This window comes from Trichosurus vulpecula, chromosome 1, assembly GCF_011100635.1.
Source record: "Trichosurus vulpecula isolate mTriVul1 chromosome 1, mTriVul1.pri, whole genome shotgun sequence".
Taxonomy (NCBI): domain Eukaryota; kingdom Metazoa; phylum Chordata; class Mammalia; order Diprotodontia; family Phalangeridae; genus Trichosurus; species Trichosurus vulpecula.
The window spans coordinates 10,015,609-10,032,166 of record NC_050573.1 but is presented as its reverse complement, the minus strand read 5'-3'; the positions used below and the strand labels follow the sequence as shown (position 1 = coordinate 10,032,166).

Sequence of the window (16,558 nt, the reverse complement as noted above, 5' to 3'; positions counted from 1 at the left end):
ATTCCTGGCATTTTCGTGGCGCTTTAAAGTGTGCGAAGCGCTCTGCGGACCTCCCGGCGCTGGCCGGGCGGGGATCGTTTCTCTCCGTAGCCCTAATAACAGCAGCGGCTGCCTCTGTCAGCGCCCTGCCGGGGAGGGCCGATGTCATCGTCACCGGCATCATCCCCACCTTACAGGTGGGGAAACTGAGGCTGGAGTCAGTGACTTGCCCAGGGTGACACAGCTCGTACGTGTCTGAGGCTGGATTCGAACTCGGGGCTTCCTGATTCCAGCCCCAGGACTGTGCCCGGAGCCGCCCCAAATCATATCCTTGTTGTTATGATGAAAATAGATACGTACGTGGTGCTGCCAAGCTCTTCGTCTCGGTTACGTTACTGGAGATAAGATCGTTAAGGTACAGCCTTGCGAAGTAGGAATTATGGGTACTGACCACCGTGACAATGGACGTGGGGGGAGGGGTCTGGAACAGGGGCCCTCAGAGTCACTAATTTGCATTAAGTTGCTCCCCCACACTGTGTGTCCCCATGTGGGGCTTGAACCTGGGCCTTCCTGAATCCCAGGTCTGCAGTCCATCCACTGGGCTCAGTAATTAACAATGATCACCCCCAGAAAGTACTTTTATTACCAGCTTGGGCAATACTCCCCAGAACCCCTAACATTAAAGGGATAAGTCAGCTTCTTGGAGGATCCTTCTAGCAGTAGCCACAAAAATGGATTTCACATGACACTTAATAGGCACCATCTTATATTAGCCTCCCAACAATCCTTGAGGTACATCCCGAGGAAACAGGTTTAGGGAGAACTTACGTAATGTATTATTATTAAAACAGACATTTATGTAACTCATTAAAGTTTCAGAAGTGAGTTATGTACATTGGCTCTCAGATGAGAAATGCACCTGTAGTAGGTACTTGATGGGGTTTTTGTGAGACTCAAATAAAGTACATACTAGAGGTACTTTTACAGATAGAGAAAGTGAGGCCCAGAGAGAGGAGGCGACAGTAACAGATATTTACCCAGCTCTACACAGACCTCGTAATAGCCCCATGAGGAGGGTGCTCCTGGTCCATTTCTTCTTTTCCTGATGAGGAAGTCAAGTCTGAGGGGCTAAGTGATTTGCCCATGGCCATTAAGGCAAAAAGAGTCCAGGGTGGGATTTGAACCCAGGCCTTTCTGACTCCAGAGGCCAGCACACCATCCATTTTGACAGGCTGTGTCCCTTGGCTAGTAAGTTGATCCCAAGGCCAGGTGCGGCAGGAGAGGCCAGGGCAGCTGGCATTGCATTATAGCACCGCTCCTTCTACCTGTTCGACCTTGGACAAGTCACAGGATCTACACTCAGAAGGACCCCGGAGGCCGACGAGTTCAACTCGTCCCTAAACAAAAACTTCCCACTACAATATACCCGAGCCAGTGGTCAGCCAGCCTTTGCCTGAGAAGCCACCTGCTGAAGGGAGCCCAGTAGGAACCCATCCCCCACATCAAGGCCCATGTGCCTCCTTACAGCTCCCACTGATGCTCAACTCAGTTCAGCCAAATGATTTCTTAAGGACCTGCTGTGAACAAGAAGCTGGTGTTATGCCCTGGCTCATTTCTAGTTCTGTTCTCCAGGGCCAAGCAAAGCAAGTCTTCACCTTCTTCCACTCAACAGCTCTTTAGACACTTGAAGGCAGCTCTCGGTGTCTCTGTCTCTGTCTCTTCCTCCTCCTCCCTTCTCTTCCTTTTTCTTTCTTTCCTTCTCTTCTCTTCCCTTCCTCCTTCCCTTCTGCCTTCCCTTCCCCCTTGTCTTCCATTCCCCCTTCCCTCCTCTCCCCTTCTCTTCCCTCCTCTCTCTCTGTCTCTCTCTCTCTGCCCCCCCATCGCCCTCCGTCCATCCTAAGTCTTGGCTTCTCCCAATTCAGTATCTCCAGTGGAATGCCCTTCATCATCTTAGTTGCCCTCTTTTGGACGTTGCCCATATTCTTGAGGGTCTTTTCTAACCTGTGGTGCCCAGACATGAGTCCAGTACTCCATGTGTGGTCTGACCAGGGCAGAGGACAGTTCAATTTATGCCGTACCCTCCATTCCATACCCTCCCCACCCCCAAGCCAGCTGTTGGTACACAGTGGATAGAGACCTGGGCTTGGAGTCAGGAAGAGCCTCAGACACTTGCCAGCTGGTTGATCCTGGGCAAGTTACTTAACCCTGTTTGCTTCAATTGCCTCAGCTGTAAAATTAATAACAATACCTGTGTCCCAAGGTTGTGAGGATCCAATGGGATAATATTTGGAAAAAGCATTTAGCTTCGTACCTAGCACATAGTAGGCACCTAATAAATGCTTATTTGCCCCCTTTCTCCCACCCTCCAGCCCTGGACATGATGCTTCCCGGTATAGCTGAAGACTGAATTAGGTTGGTCTTTTGGCTGTCTAGCCTGCATTCAGTTTGTCGTCCATGAAAGGCTTCTTTGGATGATGCTCTCGCTAGCCAGGCATCCCTCGTCTGGTGCTTGTAAAGACACTTTTTCAACCCGAGTATAAGAGTATAGGCATTCCACTAAAGGTGACTTTCTTCCCTTCAGCCCAGGGTTCTAGGCTGTCGAGATCCTTTGGGACGCTGACTCGGTCATAACAGGGGACAGCCATCCCCTCCGACATTGGGTATCTGCACATTCCATAAGCATTTGCACCAGGCCTGAGATCCCAGCTGGCGGCTGAGCACAGCTCCCTGGATGGCCACTCTCTGGTCACTGCCCTTCCAGGTCCTGCATCCACCTAACTGTATTTTTGCCTAGCTCTTATCTCTCCCTCTTATCCATTAGAAGAGCATGACATACTTATCAACTGCTTGGCCAAGGAATGAAGAAGCATGTCTTATACTCTTTCTACATACAGAGCACTATGTTAAACGTTGGGTATACAGCAGAAAAATCTGACTGGCCCAGCTCTCGGAGACCTCACATTCTCATTGGGAGAAATCACAGACACGCTGCAAGTCCCAAAGAAGGGCCTTATGCCCCTTAGGGTTCAATGGCAAGGTTTCCCAATGGGAGGGCATCTTCTCTAGTGTCATTCCCATCAAAAACCATTTTTGGTTCTGATGTTGAACCATTTGGTGGTGCCTAGTACTCTTCTTTTGGGGTCCTCGGTCTCGAGGGCTAGAGCATGCACAAGGGCTGCTCCCCACCCCCCATGGCTACCAGCTGGGCTGGAAGCAGGGCCAGGAGCCTGGTGGCCTTGCCTGCCAGTCTGGGATCAATGACAGTTGGTGGAGGGGGTGTATTAGATCCTTTCTCCACATGGATCTTTGCTGAGTGGAAAAAAGGCTAGAGGGCTGCTGTTGTTCCCAGGTGCTTGGGTGCTTGGGCATGGTAGCCTTGTGGTGTCCAGGAGGCAAATTGGCTGGGATCTGAAGGCCATGGAGAGGTGGCAGGGGTGGTTTGACTGGCTTGTCATGTCTCTTCTCTTTCAGGGCCGCTGGGCTCGCTGGGTTGCCCAGCTGTGGAACAGGGTTGGTGTTTGGTCTTGGTTAAAAAAATGGATAAAATCTGGAATGATCAGAATTAGTTATCAGAAGTTTGCCACAAGTCAAGGTCAGGCTCTGCTTTGCAAAGCAACCTTATTTGCTATAGCTTAATTTAGTTTTAGTTTGTATTGGTTCAGAAATGACACAGAGTCTCAAGTTTGATAGATAGATATATAGATATAGATAAAACTAATATTTATTAGTAAAATGATAGGTCTCAGTAAGTGAACAATAATATAGGTCTCAATCAGTAAGTGCCAATAGTCATGTCTCAATCAGTAAGTCCCAATAGCTATGTCACAATCAGTAAGTCTCAATAGGTATCCAATATTACCACAATTGATCAGCACCAACAGGAGAATTATCTACATCTGGGGAGTCCTGGATCAACCTCCAGAGTCCTGATGGGAAGGTCCCGGGCTACGTGTCTATACCATGGGGGAGATTCCCCAAAGATGGCTCAGGACTACTTGCCTTTAGTAGTTTGGCTTTTTTGGAGGGGGTAAGGCGGGGTAAGGCAGGGCAATTGGGGTTAAGTGACTTGTCCAAGGTCACACAGCTAGTAAGTGTGTCAAGTGTCTGAGGTCACATTTGAACTCAGGTCCTCTTAACTCCAGGGCCAGTGCTTTACACGCTGCGCCACCTAGCTGCCCCTTTAGCAGTTACTTCTAACCCAGAAAGCATTTTGCCAATTAAATGTGTGATTGATGGGAAAGAAAGCCTTCAACCTCGGGCTAGAAATAAGATTAGTTAGAGTCAGGTTGCAGGCATATTGAGCGAGGTCAGAATGTCCTAATATTATGCATCACAGCCTCATGGACCTGTAGTTTGCAGACTTGATTCTTTGCCTTTTTCGTGGATATTGGGACAACGTTTGCCCTTTTCCAGTTCTCTGGCACCTCTATAGTTCTCCACGATCTTTCCAAGTTCAGGGACAGTGGTTCAGGAACCACCCTGGCCTTTTACTTCTTCTCCTTCCCTAGGCCAAGGCAGTCCAACTCAAAGGAGGGCCGCTAATCGTACAGACGGACCCCTGCACATTGGGCCACAAAGTAACTTCGTTTTACTATGTAATATTATCTATGTTTTATTGTATTCTTATTTATTTTGTTACATATTTTTCATTTCTATTTGAATCTGGTTTGGGTCACCCTGGAGGATGGTAGGGGCCGCATGTTTGACCCAGATGCTCTAGGATGTAGTTTATCTTAGCTAGGTCCCTTGAACTCATCTCTTGACTTACCGTGGTTGTCATTGTAACACCCTGTTGGCCATTTTTGTCCTTCCCTTTCCTGTCCAAAGATGTTTTCTTTGGTAGAGAAAACTGAAGCTATAGAAATGCTGAGGAGCCCTCTCTGTCAACCATTATCATTCTCCCATTTGCCCCAAGCAATAGTCTGACCCTTTATTTAATTCTCCTTTTCTCCCACTTTAGCTTAAAGAAACCAACCTTTTTTATATTACTTAGTCTTCTTCATTTATGTTGAGCTTAGCACCTAATCTTATGTGCCACGCTTCTGTATTAATGTTCCATTACCTGCCCTGTAATGTACACATTACCTGTATCTTCTATACATCTCTTTCAAATCTAAGTTATTGGTGAATACCCCATGTAGCCACATTATTTTCTTTAGACCAGTGGTCTCCAAATGGGAGGATGTCCATCCCCAGGGAGTCTGCAAGATCATCCACTGAGATGGAAGGAAAAATATTAGCCCTCATGTTCATAGTTTTTCATTTAAAAATTAAAAATGGTTTTATTAATATTTTGTATATGGTTTGACATTTGCTACTTGGTCCATATGTTGCGAGGTGTGTTCTGTAGGAAAAGTGGAGGTTTGGCCAGGATACCCTCAGTCTTTTGTTTCTTTTCATCATATTGTAGTGTTCCCCTTTAAACAGATTTACAAATTATATTGTCTAGTTTGAACTGAAGCAAGTAGCCATCACAAAATAAGCAGATGGCTTAAAAAGACTCTTACAAAGAAAGTGGGAACAGAAAATGATACAAACAATTCAAACACAAACAAACAGTGGCCAAGCTAATGATTCTACCCCTAGTCCAAGCTCTTAGCCATTTTGTGAGTTAAAAATATCAGATCAGATAAGAAGCTGGACAAAAACAATCAGAAATTATCAAGATTATTTGAAATATGGATTTACATCCATTTTCATTAATAATGGCCCTCACATTTTGTACCTTGAATTATCAGGTAATGATAGCATGAAGCCATCAAAATTAGCAAGACGTTTGAAAACAAGATAGAGAAACATTTGAAAACAAGACAGATATATACCAGTGGGAGGTGGATACTGTTTGTAAGTAGATACTGTTTCACTCTTTATGTTTGTAATCCCTGATACAAAATTCAAAATTCATTGTCTACCACGGACTTAGCCTTTAATATTTGTTGACTCACTAGCTGATTGAGATACCCAAGGAGTTCATAGGAGACAAAATCCAAGCAAAGAGATGATTAAAAAAAGAGTGGCCTCAGACGGCTGTGCATGAATGTACAAAGTGAGGGAAAGAAGCCAAATGAAGTGGAAATCCTAACGCAAGGAGGCCCATTTGACCTCAGAGGTGTCACCGAGACTTGGTGGGATAAGACCCAGATTAAAACATGGATCTAGAATGATTTATCCTATTCAAAAGAAATGGGCAGGGAGGAGTAGCAAAGGGAAGCGTGGAGTAGCAACATATATTAAGAAAATAAATTCTTGTTCTTCGGAAATTCAGGCAGTGGAGGGGAAAGCATGGTGGTGGCCACCTGGGGGAATATCAAGAGAGGCAGAATGGAGACCATATTGTCATCAGAGTACACAGCAGAGGACCTGCAGACAAAGGGGAGCAGGCAGGAATTTGGGGACGCATCCTGAAACTGGCATGGAGGAGCAATTGCTCATGCTGATTGGGACTGTTCAATAATGTAGACATCTGCTAAAACTCTTAATTCTTGACTTGCTAATTAAATCAATCCTAATTAAAGAATTTCTTCCTTCAAAGGGTGAAGGGGACAGCAAATGTGAATTCTATTCTGGATCTGATTCTCGCCTACAGGAGGATCTGGCTAGAAATGATGGGAACCTTGTGGGAAAGTGACCATTCTATTTTGTGATTTGTGAGAGGGAAGCAGACAAAAGGCCAGAATAGTCTGATGGGCCCTGTAAATTTTGGGAGAGCAGATTTCAAAGAGTTTAGGGAATGAATAAACAGGATTACATGGAATATAATTTTACAGAGAAGTCATCCAGGGAGGTATGAGAGGCTCTCAGGGATGAAATTCTGAAGGCACAAAGATCTGAGCATAGTAGCCACAATGTCTGGAAACCCAATTCTGGGGAGGTTGATACCAGGGAATCTCTTGAGCTCAGGAGTTCTGAGCTGCAGAGGGTCTTCAGAATTAATCAGGTAAGGCAATCAGGCAACATCAGATAAGTTCAAGGAGTTGGGGGCCATCAGCTTTTGTAAGGAAGGGCAAACAGGTCTAGGTTACAAATGGAGGAGGTCAATGCTCCTGTGTCCATCACAGTGGTAATTTTTTTAATATGTACTCCCAGTATATCTATCTTTCTTGCAAATTAAAAGCATGTACTAATGTATGAATGCATTATACAGAATTCTAAAAATACACAAAAGGAAAATTTAAAGGATGAGATAGAGAGGAAATAAGCAATATTTTAAGCATTTATTTTATTTACAACAGAACAAAAATGTTTTTACTTACTTAAAATTGACAATAATTTTTAACAATTCAATATGATTGAATATCCTGCCTTTTGAAATCTTGGTTTAGCAAGATTGTGTAGTTATTGTATAAAAGTAATTGAGAGGCCCAGTTTTCAAGTGGGCTTATTTAGATAGTTGGTTTAAATGGTTATCACTGCCGAGAAAAGAAATGTGGCAAAGATGTGGTTCTAAAGAGAAGAGATGCTGAACTAATCGCGGTGCTCCTTTTTTCAATGCCATCATAATAGAAAAAGCTTTGTTGAAATCCAGCTAGTAAATTTCCATCTTCCCTGATGTCAATCAGCTAGTTGTTATTGCAAAGAAATTGGAAGATGTTGCATTGTTATATTCTTTGCAAATGGGTTTAAAACCAACTAACACTGATTTGGAAGATTTCTAGGAAAATCAGATTGGGAAATCCTGTGTTCAAGTGTGAATGTACAGACAGGACTACATAGTAGCTACAGTATTTAGCTTCATGGCCGTTTTCAGCAGTGGATAAAGCATTGGGCTTGGAGTCAGAAAGTCCTGAGTTCAAATGTAGCCTCAGACACTTTCTAGCTATGTGACCTTGAGTAAATCATTTCACCTCTGTGTGCCTCAGTTTCCTCATCTGTAACATGGGGATAATCATAGCATCTACCTCCCAGGGCGGTTGGATCAAATGAGAAAATAACTGTAAAGCATTTAGCATGCTGCCTGGCACATAGCAAGTGTTGTAAATGTGTTAACTATTATTAACTAGAATTCTAAAGTCCTTTTGACTGGATTAGCCAGACTCCAGGCAAATACATTCTTATCAGCTCTCCCTTGGTTCACCTCATCCCTGGTTGCTTTCCTGTCATTCCTGAATTTTAAGCCTTGCTCTAGAAATACAAATCCCATTGTCAGATGTCATCCTCTCAACCAGCTGTTCACTTCCAAAATAGGCCGTTTTGAATCTCTTCTCTTTAGAGGACAGCGGTAATGACAATACGTCCTGTTCCCCTGCGGTCCTCAGTTTCTTGCCCAAGATTTTGTAAACTTTCAGCCTGCTTTCTAGGTCCCTGCTGCCAGAATTGTGCATGCCCATGTGTTAGGATTGTGCTGTGTGCCAGGAGTGGGTAGTAGTCTTTCATTTTGCCAAGTCTTGGGAGGTTCTGCCCCCGAAAGATAGTAGACTTCTCTTGTGAAGTTTAAAAAAAAATAGCAGCTTCAGAAGGCTTCAGAGCAGGGAGCTGCCAATTACCACTTCTGGCTTCTTCCTCTGATCCTGATAATACCTGGGGAGCCCCCATTTAGCAGCTTCCTCTTTTTAAAAAAAAAATGTATTTCCACATTCATCATGTTGTGAAAGAAGAAACAGAACAAAAGGGAAAAGCTACCAAAAAACCCCCGAAAGTGAAAATAGTGTGCTTTGGTCTACATTCTCTGGATGTGGATAGCATTTTCCATCATGAGTCTTTAGCAATTGTCCTGGATCATTGTATTGCTGAGAAGAGTCAAGTCAATCTCAAAGTTGGTCATCGTACAATGTTGCTGTTACTGTTAACAGTGTTCTCCTGGTTCTGCTCAGTTCATGTAAGTCCAGGTTTTTCTGAAGTCAGCCTGCTCATCATTCTTTTAGCACAATAGTATTCCATTATATTCATATGCTACAACTTGTTCAGCCATTCTGCAATTGATGGGCATCCCCTCAATTTCTGTTCTTGACCAACACAGAAAGAACTGCTATAAATATTTTTGTACGTGTGGTCCTTTTCGACTTTTTATGATGTCTTTCCGATACAGATCTAGTAGTGGTATACGCAGTTTGATTGCCCTTTGGGCATGGTTCCAAATTGGTCTCTAGAGCGGTTGGATCAGTTCACAACTTAATCGCCACTGCATTAGTGTCCCAGTTTTCCCACATCTTCTCCAACATTTATCATTTTTCTTTTCTGTCATATTAGCCAGTCTGATAGTGTAAGGTGGTACCTCAAGGTTGTTTTAATTTACATTTCTCTAAGCAATAATGATTTAAAGCATTTTTTTCATATGATTATAGATAGCTTTAATTTCTTCATCTGAAAACTGCCTGTTCATATCCTTTGATCATTTATCAGTTGGGAAATGACTTTTATTCTTATAAATTTGATTCAGTTCTCTATATATTTGAAAAATGAGACCTTTATCAGAGATGCTTGCTATAAAGATTGCTGTTTTTAAAAAAAAGCACTTTTCTGCTTTCCTTCTAATCTTGGTTATTAGTTTTGTTTGTACAAAAACTTTTTAATTTAATGTAATAAAAATTATCCATTTTGCATTTTGTAAAGTTCTCTTTCTCTTGTTTGGTCATAAATTCTTCCCTTCTCCTCTCTCCTAGTTTGCTTATAGTGTCACCCTTTATGTGTAAATCAAGTACCCATTTTGACGTTATCTTGGTATATGGTGTGGTGTGAGATGTTGGTCTGTGCCTAGTTTTTGCCATAATATTGTCCAGTTTTCTCAGCAGTTTTTTGTCAAATACTGAGTTCTTATCCCAAAAGCTGGAGTCTTTGGGTTTATCAAAATAGATTATTATAATCATTTACTACTGTATCTTGTGTACTTAATCTATTCCACTGATCCACCACTCTGTTTCTTAGCCAGTACCAAATAGTTTTGATGATTGAGCATCTTCCTCTTGTGCATGGACAACTGCTCCCCTTTTGGGAGAGCCTCTGTTTCTTAGTGCCAAGGATTCTGTGGGCCTTCCTCTTCCCACTCTCATCTATGTGACAATTTTCCAGCCTCCAGGCTCCTGACACACAGAGGTCAGCTATCCCCTCTTGACCATTTCTGGTCCATTGTCCTCCCTGGTTTCACACCAAATCCTTCTTCCATTTTTTTCAAGGAGTATTTCATTCTCCATGATAACCTAGAGCAGGGCTGTCCAACCTTAGGTTATCTTAGGGCTGCTTTAAAATAAAATAATTATTCAAGGGCCACACCCAGAATAAAAAATACAGTACACTAATAGGAAGTGGGAGAACGCACATCATCAATACAACAGGCAAAGACGTGAAGTGTGAAAGCAAACACAAAACAACAAAGTGACAACACAACAGTATAAAGGTAGGTGCATACTGACTAGTCTGCGTCGTACAGACGGAACGCATCCCACAGACTGATTGAAAATTCCGTGCGATATGTTCTGTCTGTAATACTGCTTAAAAACACCAAAGAAAATTAACATCAATGAGATTATTTATTGGTGATGGAATTAAAAAATCTAATACGCATTCCATGCAAATTATTATTTTATTTTTTCACTCGTGAAAATTGAAACCCACAGGCAGGCCGCATAAAATTGCACTGCGGGCCGCATTTTGGACAGTCCTGACCTAGAGAGTGGAAAGGTGTTCCCTTTTATTCTAGAGAGTGAAGAAGAGACTAGCTTGAACTTTGAGCATGGGTAGAAGCCATTTGCTTATTCTATGCACACGAGAGATGTGCATTGTATACTCTGTACAAATCATTGCAAAGTGTACCTTGCGTCCGTGCATTCTAGTAAGATCCTTAGCTCTCATCTTTGTCACCAGAAGCTCCCCTGGAGATTTGCTATGGCACCTGCTCGTGGGTACCTGCAGCTTTACAGCTACTGCTCATTTACCTTTTGGAATCCCTTGCCGGCCACGCATGGCTTCCTTTCCCTTCCCTCGCTGACCATTCACCTTGTCTTATCCACCACCTCCTTCTCCTGGAGGCCTTCCCTTCTTCCTTCTCCAGCCCTTCCTTCCTTCAGCGTGAGCCCTTCTCTTTTAACTTTTCTCTTCCTCCTCCTCCTCCTCTTGCAGCTCAAGGCCTCTTCCCTGGGTTCTTCATCTTCTCTTCCTGCTCTTCCATATTTGTTTCTTCCCGAGGCCTTCTGCTTGGGTCCACCTTTTCTTTCTCGGGCCCTTCTGTTGGAATCTGTTTTCTGCCTTAATTATCCTTTTTCTGCTTCTGTTCGAGTCTTCTGAATTCAGCCCATCTTTCTCCACAGTCTTTTCCCCCAGAAGCTAGAAGTAGAAGTGTCCTTAAATGCTCTTGGGATGATCTGGGTTAATCATGAATGAATGACTGAATGAGGCATTTCTTACTCTATACAAAGCACTGTGCAAAGTGTGTGAATACAAAGAGAAAAAGTCAGACAGTCTCTTCTCTCAAGAGGTTCACAGTCTAATGGGGGAAATAACACATATGGCAGATTTTTATCTCCCAGTCAGATAGAAAGCACCCGTGGTCCTTAGGGTAAAGGGGAAAAGCAAATAGGAATGCCTATTTGGGAATGCCATTTCTGCTGACAAAATCATATCAGTTTCTGACATTGGATCACTTGACTGTGCCAAGGCCTTTAATGGCAAAAACTTTCTCTTCTGAGACTTCAGTTGATGTGGCTGCATCTCCCCAGGGGTGGTGACCAGGATGAGGGCTGTGAGCACTGGGTCTTGGGTTCAGGGGCTGTGGCTATCTCCATTAGCCTCCAAGGGGAGAGGATGATGAAGGTGATGGGGAAATACTTATTTAAGTTCACTGTTTCTTGCTATTTCTAAGATGATCCTGGTATATTCTATCATCCTCTTTTTTTCAAGTTGTATAAATGATCCTATATTCTAAGCTGGTATCTCCCTTGGCTTACATATTCCTTGTCAGGCAAAGATGAGGAAATATTTTCTGGCTAAGGCAGTTTTTAGGTTCTTTTGGTCTCCCTTATTATGGCAGTTGATTTGTATTCATTCAACTTCCTTAGGAAATGATGATAGTTTGAGTCAGTGTCTGTTCTTTTATCAGTTACCATTTTTCAGCACCAGTCTGCTTGTTTATGTAGGTCTGGTTGGAGTTGTTTTTAATGTGTGCCTTACCTTCTTTTTTATTCAACTTTGTTCTAATAAGTTGATGCTGTGGCTGTACACTGACAACTGACTAAGTGACCAGGTGTTTCCTGTCTGTTGAGATATCAGTTTCATTGTTTGTTGTGTTATTTAGTGCTTGCCATGTCCAACATCTCTCAACTCTTTTCTTGAGGAGAACATTTATTATAGAGAATCATCGGGCTTCTATATAGTCTATAGGTGTTTGTCCTCTTTCATTTATTACTTGTGACCAATATTTAAACAAAAGTTTTTGGCTGCCTGCCCTGGCATTTAAATCACCAAGAAGATAGTGATTCAATTTGAAGGTCTTCTGGGGAGAGCTCTTTGTGGAATGCCTCTCACCCACTGTCGATGGCCACAGTGCACCTATCTGTACTGAACTACGCTACTAGGCTGATGTGCTCGAGACAGCTGACACTGTCAGTCTTTAATCCTTTAAAGAGAGAACATTTGTGGTATGTGCTTTAATCCTTCCTCCACACAGTAGAACCCGCCAGAGTCTGTACTTGGCTGGAATAGCCTTTAAAAGTCTAGTAGGTTCACCTTAACGCCACATTGTAGGACTTTGTGGATTCGGTTCAATTAAACAAATAGGTATCATGGAATCTATGTCTGTGTCTTATCTTCTTCTAGACTGTAAATAAACTGCTTGATGTAAATGTTATGCGTCCCTGAGTTTCTAACACAGTACTGTGCATGTAGTACTTAATATATGTTGGTAATTAATACAATACTGGTACCTCATGCAAATTTATTTAATTAAATTGAGAATAATAGTCATTGGAGGCCCAGTCCACCTTGAAGAGCTCCAGGTGGCACAGGCTCCCACAGGAGGAACAAGAAATAAGACTGATGGAGGGAGAGGACTGATGGAGGGAGAGTGTCGCCAGGGGCCTGAAGCAACTCTGAACAGAAAGGAGATGGAAAGGGGGAGAATTGTGGGTATGGAAGCTCTCTCATTGAGGAGATCTCCCTGCCCCACAGGGAAAGGAGAAGAGAAGTGATGAGCAGAGAACATGGCCCTTAGGGGCTGGGATGGGGACTAAGTATGTGGAGAAGAGCTGGGCTGAGGAGATTGGAATCAAACCAGTCTTCAGTCCACAGCATCTAGCAGGCACTAACAGTGTGCCAGGCATTGCACCATGCACTGGAGATAGAACAACAAAAATAAACCAATCCTTGCCCTCAGGGAACTTAAATTCTCTCAGTGGGGACAATAGGGATATAAATAAATACATACAAACCATATTTTTGAGGGAGAGCTGAATGAACAGCCAGGGCGATCAGAAAAGTCTTTGTGTAGAGGAAGGGGGCACTTGAACAGAACTTTGAGGGATGTGAAGAATCCTAAGAGGCAGGTGGGGTTGGAGGTGGGGGCAGGATTCTAGAGATGGGGGCTAGCCTGGCCAGTGTACAGGTGCTGACCCAGGAGATGGAGTGGCCTGGGGGTGAAACAGCAGCAAGACCAGCTTTACTGGACCATGTTGTGAGGAAAGGGGCTCTCTCTGTGTGTGTGTGTGTGTATAATAAAGTTCCAAAGGCAGGTTGGGGCTTTAAAAGTTAGGCAGAGGAGCTTTCAGGAGCCATTGGAAGTTATTGAGTAGGGGGATGATATGGTCAGGCCATCACTCTGGCAGCTGTTTAGGGGATGAATTGGAGAGGGGAGAAGCTCGAAGCATAATGACAAGGGCTGAGGAAGAGAAGGGCCTGAGGACTGCCTTGTGTATGTGGTGGTGATTGTTTATCCTTCATTCTCGAAGAGGACCTATTTGGGATGGTAGATTGTGTAGGTCAGGGCTTCTTAAACTGTGGGTTGTGACCCACAATAAGATGACTTTCTATGTTATCTGTTAATGAATACTGCTTTTATTCCACAGAGGCCCCTTTGGCATGGGATTAAGCTTTGGGACCCTTCTCATTAAGCATCTCCATGATGTTGCTTGGTCTTTGAGAATCTACCTCCATTGTTCAAGATGCCATTGGAAACCATGGCTGCATTTGGGGGCAGTTGACAATGGCATAACATGCTCTCTGAATTCTGTTCCAGCACTACATTCACAACTAGGACCCAGCAGCTCCTGATCTATAGCAAATTTAGGGTTTACAAATTCCTTACTACAATGATCCTGTGGAAGAGGTAGTACAAATATGATTACACCCATTTCACAGGTGAAAGACCTGAGGCACCAAAGTTAAATGACTCCTAGGACTTTGAGTTAGAGATCATTTAGTCCAACCCCCTCATTTTAGAAATGAGAAAATTGAGGCCAGGAGGGGATGGAACTTGACCAAGGACACAGGTAGGAAATAGTAGATCAGGGATTTGAGTCTTGGGCTTCTTGTTCCTTCCACCATACCATGTTGACTTGTCTAGGATCACATGACTAGAGAAAGAACCTGGAATGTCTTCTGACTGTGAGCCCTATGTTTCTCCCCCACACTGTACTACCACTTACTTGTATTGACTGCTGTTTTTTCTTTTTTAAACTACTTGTTTCTTCCTCTTAGTTGTATTTGCTCACAATGATCAGTCCATGTGAGGGTAAGGAGTAGGTACAGATATTTTTGGAGAAAATCTTCATAGACTCCTTCTGGTCTACAAGGGTTCCCAGGAATTGGGTGGGATCTAAAGAGGGTTTTGAATGCATGAAATAGTTTCACTCATCATTGGTGCCTGTTTCCAAAACCCCAAAGATCTGATGTATGATTTGTCAAAGTTAAAGCAAAAGTTGGCCCCGAAAAATATGATTGAGATGTTAACTGCTTTGGTGAACTAAACAGCTTTCTGCTGTTGATCGCATAAAACGGTACGATCTCAGAAAGTCTTTCAAAATAAGAGCTTCTAACTTTGAAATTGCTTTATTTCGCCTTAATAACAAGGGAAAGAGGGAAGCATTTCATTTTTTTAGAAGTCAAGGAAGACAAATGAATTTTTTTTCTCTTTGTCCTATGTTGGAATATCTCCAGTCCTGTGCTAAGATGTGCTTGCTTCCCCACCCCCAGCAGAAAGGCTTGTTCTCTGGTCTCAAGGTACTTGAAGCACAGACACACACGCCAGATTTTTAATAGACTGTGCGCCAATATGAATGCTTATTGCATTCCTTATTTATGCCTTTCCCTCAGGATCCAATAACACCTCCCAGTGGCGGTGAGGCCTAATCAATGTTTATAAAGCACTTTGAAGGATTTAGAACACAGGAATCCTCCAACTGCAGAATCAGGCCCAGATTCACAGACCTCCAATGTCAGAACGTACCACAAAGGCCATCTAGTCTAGCCCACGCTGCATTTGTCATGGTAGAAATGACCATTCAGTAGCCAAAACATTTAGAAATGACTAGAGTTTGTAAATCAGTAGGAGGAGGCTGGGCCAGAGCATTAAAATGTTCCTGGCACACCTAGCAGGTCCCTCTTTCCTGGCCAAGTCAGGAGTTGTCACATTGTGTTCTGAAGTATATTTACCTCTTCTGGAAGAGCAGCCAAGGCTAAACTGGTTTCACTTAATGAAATGGGACAAGCTTTTGAGTTCTGACCAACATGTCATGATCACAATGATACTTCAACAGACTAATGCACAGCTAATGACCAGAGCAGGAATGTAAACTATGTAACATGGCGGATATTGGGAGGAGCTGGATTGTTGATTCTTCATTGCCTTTGCTTTTTGTTCCCGTTGGTTGTATGTATTATATAAAGGCTTAAAAGTCACACACACACACACACACACACACACACACACACACACACACACACCCCAATCCATTTGGTAAATTGGAAAGCTCTCAAGACATTGATGTATGTTCTCTCTTACAATCTGATTATTCCAACAAACATTGAACTTTTATTAGTACTGTAATCTATTTATGCATAATTGGCATTAAATATTTTACATGCAATTAGTTTAAAGTTTCTGGAAATTCCGTATTAAGTTTGTCAGCCCATTTTTATGTTATAACTCTTTGTAGAAATTCAGTATGGAGACATTTGCTGTTATACTTAGGATCATATGAGTTAGAACTAGTAGGGACCTTAGGTATCATTTGAACTAATCTCTTTATTTTATGCATGAGGAAATGGAGGCCAAATGGAAGTGACTTGCCCAAGATCACACTGGTGACCAGGGTTTAAACCCAGGTGTTCTGACTCCAGGTCCAATGCTTTCTCCACTAGCTCACACTGGCTCCTGCTAGAATACTTCAAGGGCCTGTGGTATGGTGACATCTACACTAAAGCAGATTGCCACCCCGTCTTGTATTGGTAGATGGTGCTTGGGAGTTGTTGCTCTGACCCACTCCAGTGGTGAGCCTCTCTGCTCTTGGCTAAACCAACTCTCAGTCTTTTGTTGGGCCTCTGCTTGAAGCCTTTCCAACTTAGGAGGACCTGCCTTAGTTTCTCCATTAGTATAGCTGTTGAGAAAGTAGTCATTTCCATATAATCCTTTATGCTTAAAAAAAAAACCCTTCACTGG

The 16,558-nt window shown here is 43.1% G+C and overlaps 1 protein-coding gene across 1 annotated transcript in view; it reads left to right on the top strand.

The window, feature by feature from the left end:
- Positions 1-373: 373 nt before the first annotated feature.
- Positions 374-16,558, top strand: part of TANGO2 (transport and golgi organization 2 homolog) — a 169,506-nt gene continuing 153,321 nt past the window's right edge. The window contains exon 1 of the mRNA XM_036758333.1: positions 374-394. The gene's annotated coding sequence lies outside the window, so the exon portion shown is untranslated. The remainder of the gene's footprint in view (positions 395-16,558) is intronic.